Source organism: Paroedura picta, chromosome 4 (genome assembly GCF_049243985.1).
Source record: "Paroedura picta isolate Pp20150507F chromosome 4, Ppicta_v3.0, whole genome shotgun sequence".
NCBI classification, from domain to species: Eukaryota; Metazoa; Chordata; class Lepidosauria; order Squamata; family Gekkonidae; genus Paroedura; species Paroedura picta.
The window spans coordinates 9,417,732-9,435,684 of NC_135372.1; the positions used below are offsets into that span (position 1 = coordinate 9,417,732).

General features: G+C 51.6%; 1 protein-coding gene across 14 annotated transcripts in view; it reads left to right on the top strand.

Moving 5' to 3' along the window:
* The first annotated feature begins 11,108 nt into the window (after positions 1 to 11,108).
* The window catches only part of TCF3 (transcription factor 3), a 112,220-nt gene continuing 105,375 nt past the window's right edge, over positions 11,109 to 17,953 (top strand). For 5 of the 14 annotated variants that reach the window (XM_077331748.1, XM_077331750.1, XM_077331751.1 and 2 more), the window contains exon 1: positions 11,109 to 11,685. The gene's annotated coding sequence lies outside the window, so the exon portion shown is untranslated. The remainder of the gene's footprint in view (positions 11,686 to 17,953) is intronic. The other 9 variants (XM_077331744.1, XM_077331749.1, XM_077331746.1 and 6 more) reach the window with 3 other exon arrangements.

Consider the following 17,953-nt stretch of genomic DNA (forward strand, 5'->3'; position numbering starts at 1 on the left):
TCAAAAGACTCAATTCTTTGACACTCGGCCTTCCTTATGGTCCAACTTTCACAGCCATACATTGCAATATAAATGTAATTAGATTTATTTAATTAATGCTTTAATGTTTGTTTGTTTGTTTATTGAAACTGTATTTGAATGTTTTGATTGTCATTATCGATCCTGAGCCTACCAGGGAAGGGCAGGCTATAAGATTAAATCTGAGTAGTAGTAGTAGTTGGCTGAAGTTGAATCCAGCCAGGATGGAGGTCCTCTGCTGGGGCCAGCATTTAGAAGGGCAGAAGATACATTTGATGGGATACCATTAACTCCGGTAAGGTAAAGGTAAAGGTATCCCCTGTGCAAGCACCGAGTCATGTCTGACCCTTGGGGTGACGCCCTCTAGCGTTTTCATGGCAGACTCAATACGGGGTGGGTTGCCAGTGCCTTCCCCAGTCATTACCGTTTACCCCCCAGCAAGCAAGCTGGGTACTCATTTTACCGACCTCGGAAGGATGGAAGGCTGAGTCGACCTTGAGCCGGCTGCTGGGATTGAACTCCCAGCCTCATGGGCAAAGTTTTCAGACGGCTGCCTTACCACTCTGCGCCACAAGAGGCTCACATTAACTCCGGTACCTATTATCAAAAGTCTGGCCCTGAGTTTCAATCCCTCATTAACAAACAGAGGCCACCTGGCATTTTCCCACCTGCACCAGGTGAGGCAATTTGCACCATGCCTCTCAGAGCCGGACCTAGCTAGTAAGAGCCATGTGACAATTACCTCTAGACTACACTTCTGCAACTTGCTTTATGCAGGGCTGCCCTTGAGACCGTTCCAGAAACTCCAACTGGTCCAGAATGTGACCGCACGAGTCCTGACGTCGACTCAGTATAGAGCAGGGGTAGTCAACCTGTGGCCCTCCAGATGTACATGGACTACAATTCCCATGAGCCCCTGCCAGCGTTTGACTACCCCTGATATAGAGCACACGTAATTCTCGTGCTCCCTCCACTCTATTGGCTCCAGATTGGAGACCGAATGTGGTCCAAGGTGCTGGTTTTAACCCTTAAAGCCCTAAATGGTATGGGACCAGTCTACCTGTGGGACCAGGTCATCATCAATACAAATAAATAAAAATGATACCTGTGTGGCCACCTGTTCAATTATAGCCCCCCCCAAGAGCCCTGAGATGCTCGAGACAACATCTGCTGAGGGCCCCTGGCTCAAAAGAGGTGACGTTGGCCTCAAATAGCCCTGGCCCCCAGCCTGGTGGCATGAGCTCCCAGAAAAGATCAGGGCCCTGCGGGACCCAAGCCACTTCCGCAGGTCCTGTAAAGCAGAGCTATTCCACGGGGCCCATGGTCAAGGCCAAAAATAACATCCATCATAGCAAGCTGGCCTCACTGCTGGGAGGGAAGGAGAAAGGAAGTGAAGGATCAGCTCCTGCTAAACCTCCCTTGTTTGGGATTTCAGTTGGGGGGCCTGGAGTATAGAAAACTGAAAATAGTTTTAGTGTTTTCGTATTTTAATACTGGTATATGTCTTGAGGTTGTTACCTGCCCTGAGCACTGAAAGGGTGCAATAAATTATTATTATTATTATTAATAATAGTAACAATGATGATGATAATAATACATGAGATATTTAGATAAAGATCCATATTTAGGTTTGTCAACAGGCCTGGGGGGGGGGAATGTCCTGTGCCTTTAATAAAGATTTCGTGTGTAGAAATTAAAGCTTTTCCTGGCATAAAGGTAAATAACATTCCATTCAGCTTCTGTTAAAGGGACAGGGGAACATTTCCTCCCCCCTCTGTTAAAGGGACAGGGGAACATTTCCTCCCCCCTCGCCTTGGAAACCCTCACCCACAGCAGGGATTGTGGAGTATTTCCTGTCTTGCAATTCAAAATAATTTTCTAATCCGCAACCCTTCTTCCTCTTCCCAGCCTAGCCGGACTCCAAGAAACAGAAAAAAGTTTTGTCATGGTGCTGCAGCTAGAATGGAAAGAGTCTCGTAGCTAAGGTGGCCAGCCTCCACGTGGACAAAGTACTCCAAAGCAACCTCTGTGCACAAAGGAAATCAATGCTAATGAATGAGTTATTCAGAGAATCCTAGAGTTGGAAGGGACCTCCAGGGTCATCTAGCCCAACCCCCTGCAGATTGCAGCAAATTCACCATCCAGAGCAACCCCAATTCCATGCCTAGATGATGCCCCCCTCCAAAACCAGAATCCCGGGAAATCAAACTGAATGTATTAGAGTAGGCAGGGGTAGTCAAACTGCGGCCCTCCAGATGTCCATGGACTACAATTCCCAGGAGCCCCTGCCAGCATTCGCTGGCAGGGGTTCCTGGGAATTGTACTCCATGGACATCTGGAGGGCCGCAGTTTGACTACCCCTAGAGTAGAGGTTCACAACCAGGGTTCTGTGGCATGGTAGGGGGGCAGGCTGTCTTCTCAGCCCCTACTCTTCTTTCCTGCCATGGTAGGAAAGGCGGGGGAGGGAGCACAAGGAGGGCTATGTGTATGAGTAGTGATGTCATTTCCGGAGCATGGTGGGGGCGTGGTCAGCTGACATCACTTCCAGGGCTCCTCGAAGACTAAGAAATTATTTCAGGGGCTCCTCCACGGTCAAAAGGTTGAAAAGGGCTGTATTAGAGAGTTAGCTGAATGTTTTTGAAGTTTTAAAATAGCTCTAAAGTAAGAACACTAGGCTCATGGACATCTATCTATCATACATAAGAGTGGATGCAATATCACACCTGTTCTCCAAATGGCCAAGATCCGTCCCTGGAGAAAATGACTGTTTTGGAGAGTGGACGTTATGGCATTATACCCTGGGGAGGTTCCCCCTCCCCAAATTCCCCCTCCTCCAACTTCAACCCCCGCCCCCCCCCAAATCTCTTGATATTGCCCAACCTAGAATTGGCACAGCTGGATGCCATGTAGCAGAGTCACAATTTCATTGGACCGAAATTCCAAGAGATTTGGGGAGAGGCTGCAGACAGCTATCTTGAAAGGGGGGGCTGACCTAAAATCTACAGGAGCGGTAGTCAAACTGCGGCCCTCCAGATGTCCATGGACTACAATTCCCAGGAGCCCCTGCCAGTGCTGGCAGGGGCTCCTGGGAATTGTAGTCCATGGACATCTGGAGGGCCGCAGTTTGACTACCCCTGATCTACAGCATACCAGAGATTCCGTCCACTGAAACTGCCAATTTCTCCAGGGAGATTGATCTCTATAGTCTGGGGATCAGTTGTAATCCCAGGAGATCTCCTGACTCTTCCTCAAAGTCAGCGATCCAACCAAAAGGTATTCAATTGACTCCATGGTCTCCTGCTGGATAGAGCTTGTGTTTGGGACGGGGACAGGAAAGAGGGCATACCAGAGGAGGGTGTTCTGCTCCAGAGGATACTTGCGAAATGACCAAGTTTCTAATTGCGTCCCAAAGTTTCAGGAACTTCATCACGAGCGTGGAGAAAAACATTTGAAACCATTCTCTGGCCCTGCATCATCACATCCCAAAATCTGAATTCCCGGCCCTCCAGAGATGAAAGAGGCACACATTTTGCGAATGTTACGCATGAAAGAAAACACCCTCTTCCGTTCAGTTAGGTTTTGTTTATTTTTTGAAGCCCAATTTTCAGTTCCTTGTCACTGTTAGAATATGAACAAAGGAGCGATCAGATTAGTATGCGTTGCTGGAACAAGAGAGCCAGAAAGGACTTTAGTGATGCCTCATGTGCGATCAAAATACTTCAGTTATGAGAGAGCCACAGAAGAGGTGCCCTGCTATGTCTCTGTATGCTTTACTGTTCTGACCTTGCTCTCTGGCTGGAGAGGCGTCAAGGAGTCTTGCCATGGCTATGCATCAGATGTGGCTGGATCCTTCAGTCTACACCATGAAGAGATGCTGATGGGTTAGAGGAGGCTGCCTGTTGGTCTCTGACTGATTTAATATGTAAGGCTTGCCTCATTTGCATCAGCGTCCTTGGGGAGGGGTGTGTGTAATTTTTTTTTGAGCGGGGTACTGTACTGAAAGTAATTAGACTATCCAGTGCAGAGACGCAACAAAATTAGCTGTCCTCAGAGGAGGCTGCCTGCAGGGCATCTGTAAGAGTTGCTGCTTTTTTTTGTTTGCCTCTTTCTAAAGAGGAAAGCAGGCTGCTGAGAACCCTGATGCGGTGGGGGGGGGCATCATTCTTTTTGCACTCACCCTCTGCAAGCATAAGTTCAAGAGCTGAGGGTGTAGAAGTGAAGCAGACCTCTAGTTTTAACTGGGCAGGGTTTAGGTTTGCTTCAGTCATCTAAAGTCTGGGAACCAGCTGAGTAGATGAGAATTTCTACACTTTTTGCAAAACTTCAGCACATCTTCTGGGAGTTTGCTTTTCCCCTCCTTTCTTTGCTCTCGAGTAAAATGAAAACTAAACTTTTGTACAAGATTCATTGTGGCTTTTGAAGCAACCCCGGTAGTTGCTGCCCCTTTAACAAACTTGTCTTCGCCTCTCCCCCTCCCCCTGCCTGTTTCTCTCCAAAAGTGATCCTACACCCTCTTTCCCTCCCCCCTTTCATTCTTTCTTTCTTTTCTCTCCACCACTGCTCTATGAATCAGCCCCAGAAAAGCCAGACAGATTGATTTTTTGTTTGCCACTTGGGGCCTTCCTAAGAAAGTTGGAGGGAGGCAGCCAAATAAAACGGGAGAATTTTAACCGCCCTGCTGCTTCGCTCACAGCAGGAGGTGGGCTCTGATGCTTATTCAAAAATTAGCCCCTGCTGAGTGGAATTGTTCCCAGGATTGCAGTCTGTATCTCTAAGGAGGAGGCCTGTTGCTTCTCTGCATGACTTCCTGGATGGCTCTTGCAACCTTGCAATTCCAACCCATTTCTGCACTGGGGATGGCGATCCTGCCCACGCAGAGACGTGGCAGAGTTCCTCAACCTTCAGAGGAGGCTACCTGTTGGGCCTCTTTGTGTTTCTGTCCTGCCTTCAAGGCCCTCAGCAATTCCATCACATCTCTGCATAGGGTAGAACCAGATTGTCACTCCTGCACGTATACCAGTGGTCCCCAACCGGCGGGCCGCAGCCCGGTGCCGGGCCGCGAAGGCCATGGCGCTGGGCCGCAGTTCCCTCTCCCCGCCCCCCCACAGTAAAAAACTTCCCAGGCTGCAAGCTTGCGGCCCGGGAAGCTTCTTATTGCGGGAGGGGGGGAGAGGGAATCAGGGCCACACCCGCGCATTGTGCATGCGCGGGTGAGCTGCGCATGCGCATGCGCACCATGCGTGGCCGAGGTTGCGCATTCGCGGCACTTTCACGCACGAGCGCACGCGCAAAAGTGCCGCACATGCGCAATTTCGGCCGCGCATGGCGAATGTGCGGGCGGGCAGTTGCCCTGCCGGTCCCCAGCCTCAAAAAGGTTGGGGACCACTAACGTAGACAATGCCCGCTTCTCCATTCTGGAGGGTGTCTGTTGGTCTCTGCATATCAACATACCAGAACAGAGCCCTAGGAATTAATGTGGTCACGTTAAGGGCAAATATCCAGGGTGGATCCAGGGAAGTCACCCCAGCCAACCTTAATGGCATCTAGGTCCTAAGTAGACCTTCAGGGGAGGGCAAGAGAACTCGAGAGGTCTTGGCCACTTTGGGGGAAGAACTCTATAGGATAGCCTTTGTTTGCAACCACAGGGAAACTTACTTGAGTCACAACCGTTTCATGATGCCAACCCCAAGGTGAGGCCAGGTGATCTCCCAGAATTACAACAGATCTCCAGAGATCAGTTTTCCTGGGAAAATGTGTGCTTTGGTCTCCATGGCAATATAACCTGCTTTCCCCAGGCTCCACCCCAAAAATACCACTCCAGGTAGTCCTCAAACTGGAGCTGGCAACTCAACCATGCGCATGCTCTTTTCTTATAACATTTGAATTTGTGTTTCCCCCCACCACTGTGCCTCTTAGGAAGGGCTTCTCAAGCGGTATCTGGCTCTGTTTATGCATCCCTGCAATTACTTATTGTTTATATTTATTTATTATTAGATTTCTATATCGCCCTCCCATACGGCTCAGGGTGGTTATACCTGGCAGGCACAGTTCTTTTGGGGCAATGGCGGGTTGGGTTGCCGAATGATTGGGGAGAAGCCCAGCCTGTCCTGTGCTTCTGCATTTAAGACCAGCCCAAAACACTGGACAGCTTGCGTGGTCAAGAGCAGCGGCTTGTAGTCTGCAGAGCCAGGAGGGATTCCCCATACCTCCTTCACCTGTAGCCAGCTGGGTGACCTTGGAATAGTCACAGTCCTGCTTAGAGCTTATTCTTGCAGAGTAGTTATCTCAGAGTTCTATCAGCCTCCCCTCCCTCACAGGGTGTCTGTTGTGGGGAGAGGAAGGGAAAGGTGTTTGCAAGCCGCTTTGAGACTCCTTCAGGTATTGAAAAGTGGGGTACAAAAACCCAGTTTTTCTACGAGATCCATCATAGTGTAGTAGTTAAAGAGCAGTCACTTCTAATTTATTTATTATATTTATATACTACCCTCCCTTTTGGCTCAGGGCAGCCAGATGGGTGACCTCAGGCTTGTCACAGTTCCCTTAGCATTGTTTTCACAGAGCAGTTCTCTTAGAAGAAGGAATGGTTCTTATATGCCGCTTTTATCTACGCGAAGGAGTCTCAAAGTGGCTTCCAGTCGCCTTCCCTTTCCTCTCCCCACAACAGGCCGAGAGAGCCCTGATATCACTGCTCAGTCAGAACAGCTTCATCAATGCTGTGTCAAGCCCAAGGTCACCCAGCTGGCTGCATGTGGGGAAGGAGCAGGGAATCAAACCCGGCTTGCTACATCAGAAGTCCATGCTCCTAACCACTACACCAAGCTGGCTCTCTCAGCCCTACGTACCTCACAGGGTGTCTACTGTGGAGAGAGGAAGGGAAAGATATTGGTAAACTGCTCTGGGACTCTTTCAGGTAGTAATAAACAGAGTATCAAAAAGCTCTTCTCTTCTTCTTTTTTCCCCCCCAAGAAAATGCAGATCAAATATTACTATCTGCCAGGGATGCCAGCCTCCAGGTGGAACCTGGGGATGCCCTGGAATTACAGTTTATCTTCAGACTAAAGAGGTCAGTTTCCCTTGAGACAACAACAGCTTTGGAAGGCGGGCTGTATGGCTTTATACCCCACTAAGGCTCCACCCCCTGACCTCCAGGACTTTCCCCACCTGGCGCTGGCAACCCCACCCCACCTATCAGCCTCTGGGGCTACCAGGCAGGGGATGCGAACTGGACTGCCCAATCTCAGAAGCCCAGCAAAGCTAACTCTGGTTAGTCCTTAGATGGGAGACCCCAAAGGAATTCCAGGAATACTGCACAGGGTCAGGCAATGGCCCCATCACCTCTCTTCATCTCTTGTCTTGGAAAGCCCACGGGGTCACCCTGGTTTCCACCCACAGCAGCAAGGCCGGGGCCTTTGAAAAGGTCCTGGACCCAAGAAAGGTGGAGAAATTGGCATCTAGACCAGGGGTAGTCAAACTGCGGCCCTCCAGATGTCCATGGACTACAATTCCCAGGAGCCCCTGCCAGCATTTGCTGGCAGGGGCTTCTGGGAATTGTAGTCCATGGACATCTGGAGGGCCGCAGTTTGACCACCCCTGATCTAGACAAACAGAGAGCACTTTGTAGTCATTAGGGATCAATTGGGAAGGAAGGTTGCCAGCTCCAGGTAGGGACATTTCTGGAGAGCTTGGAGTTGGAGCTTAATACGGTATTCAACAGAGCAGGGGTAGTCAAACTGTGGCACTCCAGATGTCCAATGCACTTGCTGGCATGGGCTCATGGGAATTGTAGTCCGTGGACATCTGGAGGGCCACAGTTTGACTAAGCCTGTCCTAGGTGTTTGTGGAGGGTAGCAGGTAGTTCTGCCGCAGGCCCTCATGGCCACCCCCCAAACCCCTGCAGGGAAGCTTTATCGGTTTGTTACCTCCGGCCACTACTTTCAAAGTAGCTGTTTCTCCAGAGATCTGATCTCGCAACCTGGAGAAAGTTTTTGTGCCTGGGAGCTCTCCCAGCCCTACCTGAAGGCTGGGATTGAATCATGGAATCCTAGAACCATCCGGTTGCAAGGACCCACAGAGGCCATCTAGTCCCACCCCCTGCTCAATACAGGATCAGCCTCAAGCATCCAGGAGAAGGATCCGTCCAGCCGCTGCTTGAAGACTGCCAGTCTTTAATCTCAACTGATTTTTAAAAAAGGAAATTTAAAAATTTTAAATACATATTGTCTACATTATAATATTATAATATTCAGTAATATTAATATATGACAAATTACAAATACATTGTACTCATTTTCAATTGTAAATCCTTAGACGTTCACAAAAATATATTTGCATTACGAAAATATAAGTATATTTACTACATACAATTAAAATATATCACAAATGTTATAAAGTACAGTTATATAGGAACTCATAACGATAGACCTTGAGCTCGGTGTTTTTTTTAATGTATAAATCCTTTCCCTCCGCCGCAATTAATTTTTCTTACTAGCCACAGTGCTAAACAAGAGATCGTCTTCCCTCGAACAATAACCACGCGGGCGGGAGACGACAAACCAAACAGCAACGGCAGCTGCTTGCGGGGCCTCCCCCTTTTGCTCAGTGGGCGAAGAAGGCCTCGCAGGGTTAGGCAGACAGTCAGAAGGGAGGGGCGACGGGGGGAAAAGGGACGGCTCCCATTGGCCCGCTCGCTTGCTACTCCAGGCCGCCGCGCCCTCTCGTTGGATGCTGCCCCGCGGCCTTATCATTCCATCTCTTCTGTGCTCCCATTTCGTCACGCTGCTGCTGTCGTTTCCTCTCCGTCGACCTGAAGAGTGTCCCTCCGCCAGGAAACATAGTGCCTCGTATTCCAGCCCCTTCGCGGAGCTCCTCCCAGGCCCCGCACACTTCGGCGAGGCCACGCCCACATACCCTTTTAAAAAGCCGTCGGGCCTCCTCTCGCCCTAGGGGGGGAAGGGGTTGTGAGTTTGGTTTTAAATTAAAGCCCGGGGGTGTTGGGGGGGGGGGGAGTTTGCATTGAACAGCCCTCGAGATTCCTTCCAGCTAAGCGAATAAGGTGCGAAACATTTATTCTGCACTCTTTGCGAACTTAGCCGTCTTTAGGGGGCAAGTGCCAATCAAACATCCGGAGGTCACTCCGTGTCTTAAAAAAAAAAAAAGGATAAAAATATCACTGCTGCAAAATGAGAATTAGGAAAATTAAAAATGGACCCTGCGACTCCATAGAGGCGTATCACTCCCTGTAAAGCCTCCATGTGTAGAAGCAATCTACCCTGTGTCTTCAGGGGCAGCAATCTGGCTCCGGGGAGCAAATGCCAGTCGAACTAAACGACAGGAGAACGTGGTGTCTCCCTCCTCCCTCCTTGGGGGGGGGGGCGGGAGATGTGGCCGGCCTCTTGGCGTGATCCTGCAGGGTGTTCTGCGTTTGGAGGGGGGGGCTGGGGAAAATTTGGGGGGGTCCCAGGGCCACAGTCGCACAGCGTTGGGACGCAGGCTCCCTCGAGGCGGCTCTTTCAGGCACCATGCGCCCCCCACCCACCTGCATCCCAGAGCCACCCATGTGCAGTAGGGTGCAATTTTGTGGGTCTTCCGTCCAACGGGTGCTAGAGAAGGCAAGTTTGGGACCCCTACTGGACTCTGATTTCATTGCGCTGCTTCAGACCACGGCGACCCGTTTGCATCTAAGTTTGGGACCTGCGACTCTCATGGGCAAGGCGAACTGGCTTGAGGGCCTTCTTTGCTTTGAGAATCGTTGATCCTTCCGGTGTGGGCGGCTATGGGGGCTGATGCACGGGGTGGGGGTAGGGTTCCCAACTCCCGGTTGGGAAATCCCTGAGGAGGTCAGGGTTTGAGGAGGGGAGGACCATCCTTGGGCCCCCTTCCCAAGGGGCCCTTGTCTCCCGGTGAACCAGCCTCTGTCGTAATTCCAGAAGACTGGAGGTTGGCAACTCTAGAGGGTGTGGGGGGGATGAGTTTTGGGATAGCATAGTCCAGTCTCTCAGCTCTCACAGGCCGAGCTGGGCCCCAACCTGGAGGGGGGACTACCAAGGAAGACACTGCAGACCCCTGGCTTCATCTCTTGCCTTGGAAAGCCTGTGGGGTCGCCACAAGTCGCCGGCCACACACACATGCATATGCATGCACATGGGGCCAAGCATTTGTGCATGCTGCTCTTGGGGAAGGGGGGACGGCGGAGTGTCCACAAGCACCCATTCCAGCCCTCCCTGGGGTTTCTGCGCTATGGGGCTCTACAAAGCCCAGTAATGGTCGGCAGGGTGGCATGGTCGGGGGGAGAGGCGGAGCCATGTACGCCGACCGTGCCCCCATCCCCAGGACCCCAAAGATGTAGGATCTGCGGAATGGCCGAGCTGCAGCGGGCCCATAGGCCCAGCTAGCGAGTCGGGTTCTTTTGGGGGGAAAGGAAGGCCACCTGCCTCGGCTTTTGCTGGGGACAAAGTTCTGGGGTTTTCTTATTCACCTTCAGGGGGTCGCTTTGGGCTTCTGGGGAATTATGGGATGTGGACTTTGCTGGGCATGCAGCAGTTGGGGTTGAACCTCCCCGTGGGGACGCCTGTGTATTTGTGGGCTCTTTTGCGGGTCGGTTACCGGAACGCTGAAAACCTTGGGGGGAGGGGGGTCAGAAAGACCTGTTGAATTTCGGAGCATGGGGAGGGGAGGGGGCAGGATTCCAGATTCGAATTCCTTTTGGACCCGAGGCATGCTGGAGAGCGTGTCTGAAGAGCGCGGGGGGGGGGGTTCACTTGAAATTCTCCCGGGGGGGGGAGCATGAACTCCCTGCGCTCGCCCCTTTCTCTTCCCCGATCCCGTCTCCAATATTCCCGAGGAGCTGCCGGCGGGCACTGCTTGTGCTCTTGCTGCACAGATCGTGGGCATTGAAGGCAGCCCGTCGGACCCCTCCCTTCCCAAGTATTTTTTTTGGAGGCGAGGGGAGAGCGAAGCCTCGTGGGCAGACCTACTCTTCCTTTCACCTCCCCCCCTCTTTTTTTTTTTTTGCTTGTGCAGCTGCCCTTCTGGAGGCTGCTACGGCGGAAGGATACGGCGGGGGGGGGGTTAGGGAAGGAGGTGGAGAAGAGGAGGGAGGAGGAGGAGGCGACGGAGGGGGCGAAGCGAGGCTGCGATCCGTGTGTGTGTTATGTGTATGTGTGGAAGCGACGAGGAGGTGGAGAAGGGGGCCCTCGTCCGCCTCTCTCTCCGGCTGCCCCAGCTTTAGAAGGAGTCGCAGCGAGCGAGCGAGCGGGCGCTCCCGTCCGAGGGGAGCCGGGGGGTGGGAAGGGCCAAAAAAAAAAAAAAAAGACATTATGAGCCGCCGAAGTCGGCGCTAACTGGAGGCCCAGCGCAGGGAAGGACTTTTACTTTCAGAGCGGATGGAACGTTGAGGAGCCTTTGATCGGGGGGCCGGATCGAACGTTGGGGGAGCCTTTGATTCTCGCCCGCCCGCTTCTTCCCTCGCTACATTTGTAGCCATTTCCGTCCGCTACGTTGGAAAGCCGCCGCCGCCGCCTCAGCCGCCGCCGCCGGGAGAACAATAGGAAAGGCAGGAAGGGGGAACCGGGGCGCTGCGGGCTCCCCCCGGCTGCGCCCCGGATCTTTCCAGCTGCAGGTTTCGGCTTCGTCAGATACGCTCCCCCCTCCATCAACAACGCGGAGCAGGTAAGTCGTTATAGGGGAGGGGCTCCCACTTTCTAATTCGGGGGGGGATCTATTTTTTGAAAAACTCCTCCCTTCACGGAACTAATTTTTTTTGGGGGGGAGATCTTTTCCTCCCCTGCACGGACCGATTTCTAGCTACTCTTTCCTTCCCCCCTCCCGTCTCAAAGCTTATTCTCCATATTTTTCAAGTGTTTTAGAAGGGGGGGGGGGTTTCCTGCATCCCGGTCCATTGTCGACCTTTCCCCTTTCTTTCTCCTTTTCTCCCCCCCGGAAGTCGTATTAAACTTCGTGGGGTGGGAGGGGAGCTTCCCCCTTGCTCCCCCTTTCTGTTTATTAGTGGGGGATTCAGAAAGACTTTCTTACAGCTCCGTCTAGAACTGTTGCAAAGTTCAGTTTTGGGGAGGGGGAGGGCCCAGCAAGGGAGAAGATCCCCCCTCCCCATTCTCAAACCCCCCCCCCACTTTTCTGCCTCGTGGAGTTTATTGTATTTGGGAAGGAGGCCACGTCGTGTGTGTGTGTGTGTGTGTGTGTGTGTGAGGGGGGGGGGGTTCTTTGCACTTGGAATGGGGGTGTGAAATTCCAAGTTTTTTTTTTTAATGGTGGCTTGGATTCTCCTCTCCCTTACTCTGGCAAGTTCACTTCAGAATGGTTACAAACTTTAAAAAGGAAAAAGATTATTATTCCAGTGTGCAGGGATAGAGCTGAGGTTATTAGCTGGGTCTGTATCCATCCCATTGCAGACAAGAATTTTTAAAACGTTTTCTCCCCCCCCCCCACCCCTCAGCGTGGGGAGGAGGTGTGTGTCTGGGGACTCTGATGTATTCCTAATCTCCCCTTTTGATCCCAGATCTTCATTTCCGCTTCCTAGATTCCATAATTTCTGCTCCTCGTCCCATGAACACAGGGCTCAAAAGAAGTTAAACAAACTGCTTGGTTTTTTAAAAAGTTACCAGCAGAGGAAGCTCTTAAAGGAATAGAGATCTTGGAAAACCTTTGTGGCATGGATACCCCCCCCCCCCCCCAAAGAGGCATCCACGCACCTCCTCATGGGCACCCATGGGTGTCTTTCAGGACCCTTCCTCTTAGCTGAGGGGAGAGTTTTGGGAGCTGAGGGCAAGTGTAACTGAATCTCACCTCCCTGGGCGCCTTCATAATTTTGGTGGTTCTGTGCCTGTGGTCCAAACAACAGCAGCAAAAACCGGGGCTTGTGACTTGCTTGTTTTGGAAGCCTTGCACATGATGGTGCAGGCCGTCTGGAAATGCTCTGGGCCATGGGTGCAGCTCTCTGGAGTGGCCATGCATTGTGGAGGCGTGTGCCATCCTTATGCCCGCTGTCATATTAAACCCACAGTGCAAAAAAGCTCACAGGGTGTTATGTGGCATTTGTGGTGGGGGTGTCTTCCTTGGGCCACAGGATAACACTCCAGTGATGCGAAATTCTCGTGGCGAATAGTTCCCCATGGGTGCCCATACCCCTTTGCCCAGGCCTCTCTCTAACCCCGGTGTATCTTGAGGTCCCCATTCACACAATTGTGAAATGAGCTACGGGACATGGAATGAATGCACAGGTTGTGTAGCGTGTGCCCTCGTCTTCAGTGTGCTGGCAGGCCCAGGAAGATAAGCAGCGCTCTGGTGCTGCCCATAGGGACCAAGTGCATTCACATGTGCACCCCTGCCTGAAAAAATTCTCTGTGTGCATTTTCTTGAAGTACTGTAGAGTAATGAAGGCCAAGGGTGTGCGTGGTGGGGGGGAGGGGGGGTTCTGGGATGGTGCCTGAGAGCATTTGTGTCCAGGAGGTGTGTTTGCCTCTTAGCAACACTGAATTTAAAGAGAATTATGGACCAGGGAGGGGGGTGGGTGCATAATATGCTCTTTACTATGCATGACCTGTGAGTTAAGCATCTGCCTGGGGCCCTTTGTGTGTGTGTGCGTGTGAAGATTGCAAACTTTTTTTTTTTTGGCTATTGCGCAACCCTGAAAACAACCCCCCCCCTCTCCCTTCCAACTTAGCTTTGTGGGCAAAGTTTTTAAACGTGTTGCATTTCTTGCTCCCCTCTCCATCAATCTGGATTTGGGGGGGTGGGGAGTGGAAGGAGGACGGGTGGAGGAAAAGGAGGCGGGGAGAGGAGGGAGACGGAGGGTGGGCTGGGGGGGAGCCTTTGTCCTGTAGGAAGAGCCTCTTTCTCTGCAGGAAGGGATCAGGTTGAAGTGCGGGGGGGGGGGGGCAGTCTCTGTCAGAAGGGAGAATCTGCCATCCCAAAACTTACTTGCATTGTGGCAGAGGGGGAAATTGTGTTCTTTGAGATTGTCCCACAAGGTGCTTCTTGGGGTGGGGAAACCAGTTGACTCTAACTCTGCAACTTTAAACTCCTGGCCTGGGGGGGACGGGACGACCCCTCCCTGAGTTCCTTTGTGTGGCCCTTGCGCTTTCTGCCTTAAGCATCCTTTGCTGCCGTCACTTGAGGAGCAGTCTCAATGTATATATGTTATATACATTGGTCGTCCACGCGTTCGAGGCAGGCTGGCCCTGGTGAATCTGTGTAGTCCCCCAAATGGGCTTTTCAGCCCTCAATCGGTTAAGATAGGGGTAGTCAAACTGCGGCCCTCCAGATGTCCATGGATTACAATTCCCATAAGCCCCTGCCAGCGTTCGCTGGCAGGGGCTCATGAGAATTGTAGTCCATGGACATCTGGAGGGCCGCAGGTTGACTACCCCTGGGTTTAGATATTAGAAGTTTGGAACCACCAGGAAATAACAGGAGCATAGCACAAATATTAACACGAGGTATCCAGCGGGACAGCAATTACGTAAAGGGGCCCTCCTTACAAGTCCCAACCCTTTAGCCGAGTCAGTGGGTGAAAATATGTGGCCTTATTTTTGTGGGTGATGCCGCGAAGCTGCCACTGACTCATGGCAACCCCATAGGGCAGGGGCGGCCAGAGTGTGGCTCTCCAGAAGTCCACGGACTACAATTCCCATGAGCCCATGCCGTAGCGTTGCCACGGCCAGAGGAATTCTGCGGAGGTATGCTTTTGCCTGCCTCCACCCCTGGGTCCTTCTGTGCTCTCCCATCGGAGATGTGATGGGGTCCAGCTAGCCTGGGCCCTCTAAGTGAAAATGTTTTGCTTTATTACCAGTACATGGAGAAGCCCCTTTTGCCCAAGTTCCGTTTGGCATCATTCGTTACAAGTGTCGGTTTTTTAATTTTTTCCTAAATTGAAATATACTTGTCAAATTCTGAGGGATTCCTTTTTCTTTCTCTCTCTCTCTCTTTCCCCCCTCCTGGTTCTTTCAGCGTAATTCATGCAAGGTGGGGACTGGGGGGAGGGGACAGGCAAATGTCGTTCTGCTAAGCCCTGGGTATTTTCATAAGAGCTGGGACATGACTCCATTTTAATAATGCAGCGTGCCCTCTTCTTGACCCGCCCCCCCCCCCAAGATGGGGCAGGCTGGAAATGGCAACAACCCCCCCCCCTCCCTAGTAGCTGAGGATATTATACTGAGAACGGTCAAGGAAGATAGCATGAGGGAGGGGGGGAGTACGGTCCCCACTTCTCCCGTGTCACAATAAGATCAATTGGACCAATTTTAGAGGCTGGTGCCTTTATCCTGAAGACACACTGCTTCCCCTACCACAGTCATGAGCCTCCCCCCCCCCCAATAAAATCGTACAAATTACACAGAAAAGAAGGACAGATTGGGTGACTAAGAATGTTGCAGTATGGCCATTCACAGATAATTCCTGTGTAACAGCTCCTTAATGTGGACCTGCTGCTTGCAGAGATGCCTAAATAAGACAAATAGTGAAAATCAGCCGTCCAATGGCCATCGTTGAAGCTGCCTTGCCTCAGACCATGGGTCCCTTAAGGCCCGTACTGTCTCCTCAGAGGGGCGATGGCTGCCCAGGGTCTCACTCAAAGTCTTTGACATCCCCTCCAACCTGGTCCTTTCCACGGGAGATATTGGGGATTAAACCCGGGAACTTCTGCGTGGCAAGTGCCACTGAGCCACTGAGGCCAGCTCAAATTCTGGAGGCCAGCTCAAGGGCTGTTTGAAGTCAGAGGTGGGGCGTAGTGATAAAGATCTCTGTGGTGTGTCACAGGATCGGCTGTGCTTCTGAGCACGTACAGAGGCCTTGTGCCCGCAACTCACCCCCAGACAAGGGGCAGGGGTAGCCAAACTGTGGCTCTCCAGAGGTTCGTGGACTGCAATTCCCATGCTGGCGGGGGCTCATGGGAATTGTAGTCCACTGACATCTGGAGCGCCACAGTTTGGCCACCCCTGGATTAGAGTATCCAGGATATGCAGGCCCAGTTCGGAATGCAGAAGAGTCCATATGGATGGCTTTGGTGGTTGAGGAAAGCACTGTGCACCATTTTGCAGCCAATTATGGCCCCCCCCAGTTGCTTTTGCTTGCCTTGGCATCATGAGCCTGGATTTCACTGGTGGTCTCCCATAAGGGCAGACCCTTCTTAGGATCTGAGCTCTGACCAGGTGGGGCTAGCCTGGGTCAACCAGGGCCTAGTCTGCACACACAGGATAATGCACTTTCAGTGTACTTTGACAGCTGGATTGCCCTGTGCAGAACAGGAAAATCTACTTCGAAAGTGCATTGAAAGTGCATTATCTATTGTGTGCAGACTAGGTCCAGGTCTCGGTGGATAACTTTAGCCATTTTGGAAATCAACATTTTCAAAAAGTAGCCATGCTGGGAAGTTGTGTGGGGCAGGCTGCTACTTCTCGAAACCCAAATCCAGCATCACCCCCTCCCCATCCCTGCTCACAACGCTTGGGAGGCTGTTATCAAAGAGTGCCTAGTGTTCATGCCTTATTTGCAGATAGCCTGCATTTGAGTATGGAGGCTCCATTTAGGTAATAAATAGTGATAGCCTTTCCGCTTGTAGCCCACCCTTCTCTGGCAAGCTCAGGTGGGTAACAAAGCATCCAACATTCCGATACCATTTTAGCAAACAAACATTAAAACATTAATTAAATTAATCAACTAGGTTTTGAAAGCTAATGAAAGAAATTAAAAGCCATCTCTTCTAATATTTAAAACTTGAGAAGTCTTTCCTTTGTGATTTTGCCTGCTTTAAAAAAACAACACAGGCCTCTATGTTGCCATAAGAGCATCAGAAGAGCCCTGCTGGGTCAGACCAGTGGTCCCTCTAGTCCAGCATCCTGCCTTATACAGTAGTCAGCCAGTTCTTCTGGAGCAGGGGTAGTCGAACTGCGGCCCTCCAGATGTCCATGGACTACAATTCCCATGAGCCCCTGCTGGCAGGTTCAAATGTTTTGGGGGGCTCTGTCCACAAAGAATAGAGGCATATATAAGCCCAGTAATGATACCCGGCCGACAACCCCTGTAGCAGAAGCGCTCACCTGTGACATGACCAGGAAAGGGAGCGTGGGCTCTGGGATGCTGCCTAAAGCCCTTGGACAGGTGGGACATCGATGTTCCGATTAACAAAATAAAACATAAGATCAAATAAATGCCCTGAATTACACCACTGTTTTAATAGATTCAAATGGGTCGCAGTGTTGGCCTGAAGTAGCACAATAAAATCAGAGTCCGGTAGCACCTTTAAGACCAACAAAGATTTATTCAGGACGTGAGCTTTCGAGTGCAAGCACTCGAAAGCTCACGCCCTGAATAAATCTTTGTTGGTCTTAAAGGGTATCCCTGTTTTAAGGGTCTGAGAGGTTTCTCAAGTTCGTCTCACAGACTGGGACACACTGTAGGGGACCGGAGTTCCAAATTCCACACTGGACATGATCCAAAGCTGGGCAATTCGGCACGGGTTGCAGCCGGGGATTGCGCTCTGTGCTCCCCCATGCACAACAGGGCCCCTGATCCTAAGCTTGTTTGCACGGAAGTCAGTCCCCTTGAGTCACCGCCTTAAAAAAGTTTCCCCCTTGAGCTGGACGAGGTCCACTAATGCCTACCATTGGCAGCCTCATGGCCACAAATCTAGAACCGGCTGGGGTTGGGGAAAATGCTCAAAATGCCTTCATGTTTTTTTTATGCGGGGAACAAAATGGTATTTGGTAACTTATAGAACGTTAGAAGAGGCCGACCGCCAGTTTCATTCAGAGGAGTGGCGGGGAAAAGCTTTCTCCTCCAACCCCAGGCCCAACGACATCTGGCAGACCGATGGCGGTATTCTGGGGTGGGTAGGGAGCGTGCTACGGGGGTTGCGGCTTAGTGGCAGAGGACCTGCTTTGTATGCCGAAGGTCGCAGGTTCAGTCCCCGGTATCTCCAGTC